Source organism: Mastomys coucha, unplaced genomic scaffold (genome assembly GCF_008632895.1).
Source record: "Mastomys coucha isolate ucsf_1 unplaced genomic scaffold, UCSF_Mcou_1 pScaffold9, whole genome shotgun sequence".
Lineage (NCBI taxonomy): Eukaryota > Metazoa > Chordata > Mammalia > Rodentia > Muridae > Mastomys > Mastomys coucha.
The window spans coordinates 90,688,486-90,695,644 of record NW_022196915.1 but is presented as its reverse complement, the minus strand read 5'-3'; the positions used below and the strand labels follow the sequence as shown (position 1 = coordinate 90,695,644).

The 7,159-nt window shown below is 42.9% G+C and overlaps 1 long non-coding RNA gene across 1 annotated transcript; it reads left to right on the top strand.

Moving 5' to 3' along the window:
* Nucleotides 1-1,979: 1,979 nt before the first annotated feature.
* Nucleotides 1,980-6,803, top strand: LOC116084770. Its single transcript, XR_004116256.1, has 2 exons — nucleotides 1,980-2,152; nucleotides 6,381-6,803. It is a non-coding gene; the product is annotated as an uncharacterized LOC116084770 (long non-coding RNA).
* Nucleotides 6,804-7,159: the final 356 nt, after the last annotated feature.

The following is a 7,159-nucleotide window of genomic DNA, read 5'->3' as shown; positions in this document are numbered from 1 at the left end:
TATGAAACATTAACATTAGGTGAGAGACAGAGAGAGAAAGAAAGAGAGAGATGGGAAGAAGGAAAAGGAGGGGTGGGAGAGAAGAGGATACATTAACTAATTCTTCTCTAATTGTATTCACTCCTACTCCATCTTTGGTTCTGAAGGTAACTGGGCAATGACGTCTCCCAACAAGAAATCCACTCTTTAATATCCCCTTGTTACACGTTTATCTAACTTCCGGCTTTGTTGTGGCATACAGCATTCCATAGCTTTATCAACGCAGACCAATTCTTCAGGGCTCTCTCTGCCTCTTCTCTGTCATGTCTCTGCTCCATGGTCTCTTCCGGGCTCTGAGAGAAACAGTTTTTTTTTTTTTTTTCCTTGAATGGTTTCTTAGGCTGCCTCAAGAAGAGACAAGAGGTGCTTGATTGTGATTTATGCTAGAAAGATTGGCAAAAGGGATCTGAAACAGGGAGTTAACTTGGGACTCAAAAAATACATTTAGAAGACTGAAGTGGATGTTCAAATACTGATTTACGATCCCTGCTGCACAGGTGCTCTGAGTATATCATGTACTGGGCAAACCTCAGTTCCTCGCTTATGAAAATGGAGAAAATATTTGTCTCTCTTGTTGCTACAAGATCAGATGATACGTGGAAGATGAATCCACCCTGTATTAGATTCTGAACATTTTAAGAGTGAGCACTTACTGAGAAGCACACTTTCCAAACCTTGATTTCTTCCTTTCATAGCCATTTTCCAGTTCATGGCAACCCTCACCGACAGGTTTTTAAATTTTTCAGGAAAGCTCTGTATTTTATATATATCTTTGCATTTTCCTTAACGTTGGACAATAATTTGCATAAAGTAAATGACCCATAGCATTGATTAAAGTATAAAAGGGACCCACATGTCATGCGCTCAGTGCAGGGCTGGTCTAAATATTCAGCTACATGCCGACCTTTCACGAAGTAGATGCTTCTGGTCCTTCTGTGACAGGCACGTCACCTGAACCACAGTGATGGACACACAATATTTCAGCGTCATAGAACACAACTGTTGAGCCCAGGGTTGGGACCTAGGGTGGGCAGAACACAGCCAGAAGGTATTGGCCATATCCAATCTTCTCTTTGTGAGCTTCTACCCAACGAAAGGGGGCGGGCAGCAACAGGAAAGTGGTTTGTAGAGCAGAAAAACTTGCATCAGGACAGGAAGCTTTTAAGACAGGCTAAATGATTTTATTCGGTACTTAGCTGGGAGAAAGAAAACAACTACTTTTGAACATGCATCTTCCAAGGGAAATATTTTGAATTAGAAGCACTTCCTTTGTAACGAAGTCTGGGTAAAAACTTTACTGCAGAAGAGGCCGTGCCATCTGTCTTTAATGGTCAACACGAGGATAGTATTTCTAAAATGTATATCAAGCAGATTGTCCAGGGCCTAAACGAAAGCGCCAGATTTTAATATAAAATTTTATCAGCCTGGACATTCATAAACATGAAAGTGCTTTTTACTAGGAGAGTAATCAAGGAAGTTACATTTTATCCAAGCAGAAAGAATATGTGTACCTTTTTTTTCAACTTAATTGCCAATGAAACAGACTTCGTTATCAACATTGTGAGTTTCTCTTCTCTCTCTCTCTCTCTTTCTCTCTCTTTCTCTCTCTCTCTCTCTCTCTCTCTCTCTCTCTCTCTCTCTTTCATCTTCCTTGTTGAAAGAGTCATATGACCTCTTCATGTTCTCCTGGTGGTTCTGAAAAAAATCAGTGTCTATAATACAATGCAAAGTCCCCACTGAAGAAAGGGTGTGTGTGTGTGTGTGTGTGAGAGAGAGAGAGAGAGAGAGAGAGAGAGAGAGAGAGAGAGAGAGAGAGAGAGAGAGAGAGAGAGAGAAAGAGAGAGCCCGCTAAATGTAATATGGATACATACAGTGAGGACACAGAGGTCAGAGGACAACTCGTAGGACTCAGTTGTCTCCTGCCACGTAGGTCCCACGGATTGAGCTCAGGTCACGAGGCTTGCACAGAAAGCTCTTTTCACTTGTTGAACCATCTGATTGGCCTCGAAGACAAACCTTAGAGATAAATGGGCCTGCTTGAGAGCCAACCACGCCCCATTCTGCAGGAAAGCTCCCCACCTGTGCCTGGCACACGGAGGAAAGCCTACGCTTTGTGAGTGACCTCCCTTAAGTCTGATCCGAAAGTGCTCTCTCCCTGATTTTATCAATAAGCTCACTATGTGACTTTAAAAATTTCCACTGCTCTAGGAAAACTTCTGTTTCCTTTTATGCCCAGATTTAGCAGGTTTTTCAAAGCCCTTCTTATTAAGAAAAGTTGTGGCTGGAAAAATGGATAAGTAGTTACAACTATTCCAGGAAGCTATAAATAATCTAGTTCAAGGCAGTAAAGAAATTAGCCTGGGCTTTATTGTCTCTCAGGGCCCGCCTCCAAGCGGGTGCTGCCCTCTCAAAGTGAAGTGGATGGTCCTAAATGATCATAGGTGGGTTTTAAAAAATAAACACAAAATTAGTTTCACACCTACTTAGACAGCTTAGAATTTTAATGTGTGAAGTATGCCAGGGCAATGTAGTGAAATAAAGCTTCGCATTCAAACTGATGTCAGCCAATCGGAGCGCCGTAGAGAGCACGGCCCATTCCGTAATTAAGGAGACCTCCTCCAAGTTCTAGATTTTACTCGTTGGTGGAATAAAGCATTACCTGACCCACTTTCGCCATTTATTCATAGGAACCTTGTTTTCAAAACGTGTTAAAGTAGCATGAAGGCCCCAATTTATGCCCACCAAATCCAGGAAATTCGCCGTTGATCCTCGGGACTATTTGTGTCTCGTTCTGAGGCAAACATTCTATGTAAAACACGCTCTGTTCAGGGATAACATCGAGGAAAGAGACTGGCCAGTTTTCCAGCACGGGTGATGTTTTCCCTTTCAATAATGTACGTTTTCATAGGTTTCTGTTTCTGCTACTGCTTTTTCGTCCACACCATTTTTCATCGTTAGCGATGCCTTTTTCCACTCGTGGTGATATCGTTTCCCCACCACCTATGTTTGGTCAGGATGGATGGATCCAGACTCCCGTGGGGATGAGAACACTTCCGGGGCTCACATGGGATAGGGAGACAGTTGAAAGCATTCCTTTTCTTCCCAAACTCCATTCCCCGGCTATCTGATGTTGAAGAAAGTTTCTTTCTGAACATAAGATTAAAACATTTGGAATACAGTCCGTGAGACCGAAATTCGTGTTTCCCCGGGACGACATGACCAACCTACTTCTCAACTACTGCTCACAGCCCGCCTGCTTCAGCAGGCTCTCACTCCTCGATCCATTGGTGCACCAGTCTCCCCAAGCGGAAGGAAGACATTTGTGAGGGAAGAGCCAGGTCTGCCAGGCTTCCTCCCCTTCTGAAATCCTGTGTATTTGTGACCTCCCAAGTACGCAATGATTTTCCAGCTCTGAGTCACCAGAACATTCTTCAGTTTCATGTTTGCTAATTAACACACAGTGACTCATATTAGTTCAAATCCAAGCTTCATCAAATGCTACATCTGAGATTCAGAGCAGTAAGCTTCAGTTTCTTCGCCTATAGATTGTAGATCCTAGTGGGATATGGCAGTCATTGCAAGACCTTCTCAAGTCTGTCACAAAGGAACACATTACGAGGATCACTATGACATCTGGTGTGTGTGTGTGTATGTGTGTTTGTAAGTGTGTAAGAGAAAGAGAGAGAGATGTCTGAGCATGCGCATGTGCATGCGCACTATGGTCAGAGAATGTCTACCAGGAGTCAGTTGTCTCTCTCTCTCTCTTTTTTCAAGATTTATTTATTATATATGAATGCACTGTTGCTGTCTTGAGACACACCAGAAGAGAGCATCAGAAATCATTACAGATGGTTATTAGCCTCTAGGTGGTTGCTGAGAATTGAACTCAGGACCTCTGGAAGAGCAGTCAGTGCTCTTAACTGCTGAGCCACCTCTCCAGCCTGTCAATTGTCTCTTTAAACCTGTATGGATTCTGATGATTGAACTTGGGAGGTCAGGTTATTTGCATGGAAAGTGCCTTTATCCATTGACTACCTCACCCGCCCAGTAGTAGGCACGTCTAGCTAATTTTTGTTCTCTGAAGTTCTCTCCTTCTAAATCATAATCATGAGCTACATGAGGTTAAGAATGATGAATATGTTTTTATATATGCCTTATATTAATTATTACAGTGTTGTAGAAATAATGGGAATCCAACAATATTTTCATCACATGAGTTTTACTGCTTTGTAGCTGCTGTTCTCAGTCATTACACATTCTGTATCTAGCTTTCCTTTGAAGATGTGTTTCCTATGAAGATTTGAGTCTGCCAATTAAACTCTTAAGACTGTGTGAAGATGATCCCGGGCAATGTTCTAGATTATTTACAATTCGACTGCTGTGTCAATGACTTTAGACTAGCCTGAAGGTAACCATCAATGGCTCCGACCTTAGCGTGTCCAAGAACAGACAGGCTGACCTGGGATGAAGCTGAAGTCAGATTTCTGGGAAGCCCCACATGTTCCTCCATTATGCTTAGCATGCCAACACATGGGAGTACATTTAAAAGAGAAAAGGAGAAATGGATAAAGACTGGGAAGATGAAAATATGGAAAGGAAGGACAAAGAAAAGAAAAGGTTAAGGAAAAAAAGCAAAAAGTGAGAGCAAGGGGAGATGGAGGGAGATTGGCAGGGACAGAGAAAAGAAGACGCTTTTGAGGGAAGAGCAAGGAGATCACTGAGAAGAGCTGACTGTAGTGAGGATCCATACAAAGAAACTCGACCCCATCTCCACATCTACCCTGGACGTGGAGAGCAGCAGCAGGATGCCTGCAGATGGCTTAAGGTGGGTCCCACCCAACAGCTAAAATGTGCTTGCTGGCTTCCTTTTGTTATTGTTCCTATTTGATGGCGATTCCTGTTGTAGAACAGAATATGGGTTCCCAGGATCATAGAACACATTAGATCACTTTTGCCAGTCTGGCCTCTCTTCAGGGGCCTCTTCCCAATTCTGAGGAGAATGTATGTGAAACACATGTTGCTTAAAGACCTTTCTTTCCCACCAGGTGCTTCTTTTTCTGTCTGCCCACCAGACAGTTCTAAGGTTATAAGAAGTCTTAAAGGTCCTGAAGGAAAACAAGAAGTATATGTTTAAAACTCCAAGTTTCTCAGAGTTAAACAGGGCTGTAGTAAATTTCTGGCTGAGCTTCCAGAAGAACCATTATTACTTCCTAAGGACCATTCAGCGGGCTACGCTGACATCTGGGATGCTGAACAGCTTAGCCTGCCTTTGGGTTGACTTACAAGTACAGCGCTCTCATGTAAACCATGGCCCCACTGGGGAAACCAATCAGACACCCAGCTCAAAACTCAGCAAGTCAGATGAATGGCCTTCTGTGAAGTCGAGGCAAAGGGCGGATTTTAGAAATTATCCAACCTTTCAGGCAGAGCTGGGTATGCAGAATTTGATTAGCACACCAACGTCCAGTTCCACCTAAACATTTTCGGATAACATGTAACTTTGCTTCTACATAGGGAATACACCCAGTGGCAACAGGAATTTTCAGTGAAAGTCGAAATAAGTTCTGTATGGGAAATGTTAGCAAAGAGGCCTATAAGATACAGTGTGCACAGTAGAGAGCTGCTGTGGTGTCATGAGGATCAAGGGAGAGTTTTGCTTTGTTTTCTTTTGAGTTTTTGGGTTTTGTTTTGTTTTCCTTTTAGAAAGTCTAACTGGAAATGTAATCAGCAAGCTGAGCGCTAACCACTGTCCTGACAGGAGCTCAGATGTACCAGGATGCCTCAGCTCCCACAAGGGAAGAAATCATTTCCTGTGAATTCGAAGTCATACAGGTTACTGAAACAGTACCATTTCCTCTTGCTGGGCAACATCTATGGCTATCTCTTCAAGGACTGAGTTCCTTTGCTGTGCAGCCGTGGACATCGCTCGATAGTTTCCATAGGCAACATCTATGGCTATCTCTTCAAGGACTGAATTCCTCTGCTGTGCAGCAGTGAACATCGCTCGCTAGTTTCCATAGGCAACATCTGTGGCTATCTCTTCAAGGACTGAATTCCTCTGTTGTGCAGCCATGGACATCGCTCACTAGTTTCCTCAGAGGCAGAAAGGAGGAGAGTCTTGGGCCTGGGGCCTGGGCCAAGAATGTTTCACTCTTGTAAAACATATTATCCTCTAGAATTCTAGTGTTGTGTGAAAAGAGATACTTGAATTTTTAAGGTGGTGTCTTGTGAAACATGTCATAATTTAAGTTGTGCCCTATCAGAAGATGGGAAACCAGAAATCTACAAGGATTAAAAAAAGGTGCCACTTACATAAACCTTCCTGTTTGTTTTAATTGCAGGACTATGGAATTCGGTCATCCTGAAATCAGGACTGTGAGATTGTAGATTTATCCCAGGCATTACATATACCAACCACCTCCACAGAAGCTCCCTGGGTGATGCTTCAGCCATCTGACAGATGATCATCTCTCTCAGGATCACATCTTGCCTATAGCTGCTACCTATGACTATCCTAGGGTCACCAAAAGTGGAAGCCATTGTGTCTGCCACTCCCTGCAACCGAACTGGTGCTTCTTGCCTCTCAGTCATCCTGCAGAGGCTGTGTGGCAGACAGTCACTGCAGTGTGGGGTTTCTACGACACAAGCCAGAAAGAGCCAGAGGAGAATATGTGGCAAAGAAATTACTGTTTCGCTCAATCTCAAAGATTAATGATCTATTCCATCGGTAAAGCTAATAGAATCAAGGAGCACCAGTACACCTATGTCTATGTGTGCATTTATACTAATGTGGAGTAACATGTACTCGAGATAGTAAAAGCCATGAGAAAAATTATTTCCTTACTCTCCAGGAAGCCCAGCACTTAGAAGGCAGAGGCAGGAGAATCACTGTTAATATCAGGCCAGCTGGCTCTACAGACAAGTTCCAGGCCAGTTAGAATAGCAACCATGTCTCAAAAACAAATTTCCATTACTCAAAGATAAAAGCAGTTAACACTACAGATGTTTTCAATGTTCCCTTCAGGTAGAAAGGAATATTTCCTCGATATTGCTTCCTCATAATGGAAGCAGTGCATTTAAGCAATATGTTTATTTTGACAACAATTTGTGATTATTTCAT